This window comes from Chiroxiphia lanceolata, chromosome 4 (assembly GCF_009829145.1).
Source record: "Chiroxiphia lanceolata isolate bChiLan1 chromosome 4, bChiLan1.pri, whole genome shotgun sequence".
NCBI classification, from domain to species: domain Eukaryota; kingdom Metazoa; phylum Chordata; class Aves; order Passeriformes; family Pipridae; genus Chiroxiphia; species Chiroxiphia lanceolata.
This window is the reverse complement of record NC_045640.1, coordinates 5,426,295-5,429,574: the sequence shown is the minus strand read 5'-3', so window position 1 is coordinate 5,429,574 and position 3,280 is coordinate 5,426,295. Positions and strand designations below refer to the sequence as shown.

Below are 3,280 nucleotides of genomic sequence, written 5' to 3'. Positions count from 1 at the left end.
GAATGTAGAACAAATACCACTTACAATGACAAATTAAATTACACTTCAACCTAGAAACATTTACTTCACCAGAAGTGTTTGCATCCAAAGAATTACGAGGGGAAAAAGCCTACAGAGTGTTCAGGTGCTGATACATGTCATGATGGTCTTTCCAATCCCAGAGCTGAAGAGTTAGTCAACACTGTATTTCTGCATTCATGTTTTATAATTTTACTTGGCGTCACAAGGGGAGGGCAACTGGAGACAAATAGATAGGATACATCAATCTTTAGATAGATTAAAAAAAAGCAAGAGAAATGAAAGAGAAAGTATGTAATTTTAGAGAATTTTATCAGACAATGTACAGTGGGTCCCTTCTCTGACAAATAACCTGGTCATGGGAAATATTGAGTAGAAATTCCTCCTGTTCTTCACAGAAGAGTAGGTGATGGGGATAATGGTGTGTAAAGTCCCATTACCATCCTCTGGTGATTGCAGGCACTGGGCTGGGAGACCTTGTAAAACCCCTGAGAGAGGTTTATAACCAGAACCATTGCAAAGTAGAGACTAGGGAAAGAGAAGCACTTACCACCCTGATCACTGATCTATGGTACACCCCCTTCCCTGAATGTTAATGAAAAGAGGAGAGAACACTGTAGGAGACCATCATACAACAGTTAATTCTGAAAAGTGACATTTCCGTGGCAAGAAATAAGCAACTGAGACTCCACATGCAGGCAGAAACCACCAGCTAACTGGGGAAACAGAGGGGCTGAAGCAAAAGCTTTTCTGACCTTGAGGGCAGCTCTGCAGAGAAGCAGTCTGGAGAGAGGTAACTTCTATCCCTATTAGGCCTGCAAAGCTTATGGAATACCTCCTTCACATTCCCTTCAATTACTCCAAAGCATTTAAAAAGAAGAGTTTAATTTCTTTGACACATTCTACTTCAGTTGCTGGCACGACAAGTTGTTTCTCGCTGAAGCTCTCTATAAAATACTATTGATTTTGGCAGAATGGCTAAAATGAGCTACTCCCTGCTTATCATCTTCTATAGACAATGGAAGACAACTATGGACAATGTCCAATCTGCTTTGGAATCACAGGGGTTTCACTGGCAATTTCAAATAAAGGGCAATACATATTTCAGGGTTTAGGTCCAATTTTGTTTTGTCAAAGGATACAACCTTTCTCTTTTGTCACTTTGAATAAGATGACCCATCCTGCCTTGCCATTTTCAGCTTCTTTAGTGAATTATTGCTGGTGTCATCTTTTAACATTGTTCTATAAGTAAATAGACTTTGTACCCAGGAGATGTGTGTCCCATATCTGAAGAGCAAAGGAGAACTCATTGTTCACCATCTCATAAAATTCTTTTGTAGCACAAATACAGATAAAAAATGACTGTCTACTCTTTCTTATGTTTTAGTTTTTGAGGTCCTTTCAGTGATGAAGTGTTTTTTGTGAGAACATCAAAATGAAATATCATACAGGAACAGAGAACAGAAATATACTGCTTTGCTGACAACTTTGTGTAAATTTGTAAAAGTCACAAACAATGGAATCTGAGTATGATTCTCTTTTCCTGATGGGCATTTGTTTTATTTGATTATATCTTTACAAGATGTCTTTTATTTTATAACTGAAAAAAAAAAAAAGAGAAAGGGTTTGCAGACAAATGCTTTGATCAAGACTGAGTAATCTGTGTGCTCTTCAGCAGAGGTTTGCTGTGGGTTCACAGAGATGGGAGTTGTCTCCTGGGTAGAATGACAGATTTGACATCATGATGGAGACACAGGCATTGGAGAGAGACAAGGCAGAGAATGAGAGCAGGATCATCTTCTCAGGTCTGTAGACTTTAAGAAGCCAACTTGTTATGTCATCTACCCCTGAATATGAGTAAGGATGGAAGAACATCTTGACTGTGGGGGTGGTGAGGCCCTGGCACAGGTTGTCCAGAGAAGCTGTGGCTGCTCCATCCCTGGAAGTGTCCAAGGCCAGGTTGGAGCAACCTGTTCTGGTGTGAGGTGTCCCTGCCCATGTCTGGGGGTGGGACTGGATGGTCTTTAAGGTCCCTTCCAACCCAACCCATTCGATGATGATTCTATGATTCCATGGTGAACGTGGCTCTTTGTTATGAACCAGCTGTAATATAGTGAGAAAATATTGGGGTTTTTGACTTTCAGTCTTTAGTTCAAATTTTGAGTGCTCAGCTGGGTGTCTTACATTCCCAGTTATTAGAACAGACCCTGGGTTTTTTTTATAGGAATATGTGAATAAAAATGATGGTAGTAGGAATGAACCATGCACAGCCATTAGTGAACAGATGAGACCTGAAATCCAGGCAGTCTTAGCCTAAACAAAGGACTCTCTAAGTACAGTGGGAAAGCTTGGTCTGCAAATTTTATAACCATTTGATATATTTAAGATTGCATTTATCCCTTGTCTTAATTCTGATTTTGCAGCTCACTTACTTCACAGGCAGTCAAGTAATTTGGGAAGTATTTATCAGCCTCAACATGAGCTGGGGAACATCTCACTGGGGAGAGATGATGGTGGCTTGTCCTGCTGGCAGTCTCTGCCTGAACAATCATCTGTGAAGTGTAACCAACCATACTTTTACTGAGTAGATGCAAAAAGTGGCATTTGTGTATTACTGAACAAAGACTCTGCTTTCATAACTCTCATTATGATTTGATTTATTAATGAGTACATGGCAGTGCTTTCCAAGGACATCACAGAAAAGTTTGCAGGAGCCACATCAGCACTAGTGTTTAACAGGGCACAAACCACAATGCAATAGTGATGCTCCAGTGACAATAGTCTTTAACTTTCTTTAGGGCAATGTATAACCAATGGTTTCTGAGATCAGACTGAGTATGAAAAGCTCTTTTTGTTTTTCAGGAGTTCTTCTTTTGGGGTCGCATTATGATTTATTCTAACTTTTTAATTTCCAAAATACTATGAAAGTGTTGTATATTGTAGCACATCTCCAACCATTTAGGATTTTGTAGCTGCAGTTACTTTCCATACCTTAGATGTCTCCTGTTTCACTGCAACAGTGGGGATACAACCCAGACCACTTTGCATACAGTGGCCATTAATATTATAGAGACTATTGAAGTTCTAAGTGTAATACCAGTTGCACACATGTGCCTTATTTACTTCCAGGGCTGTGCTCTGGATGTGACTTCAAAGTCACTCTGCTGATCACACAATAAAACGCAATGGAGCAAAAAGGCACTGGTAATTTGAAAGAAAAACCCTTTTCATTAAAGCATATGACAAATTAAACATATTCTGC

The 3,280-nt window shown here is 39.6% G+C and overlaps 1 long non-coding RNA gene across 1 annotated transcript; it reads left to right on the top strand.

The window, feature by feature from the left end:
• The first annotated feature begins 715 nt into the window (after positions 1-715).
• LOC116786394 lies at positions 716-2,642 on the top strand. The gene is made up of 3 exons (XR_004356912.1): positions 716-811; positions 1,694-1,823; positions 2,442-2,642. It is a non-coding gene; the product is annotated as an uncharacterized LOC116786394 (long non-coding RNA).
• Positions 2,643-3,280: the final 638 nt, after the last annotated feature.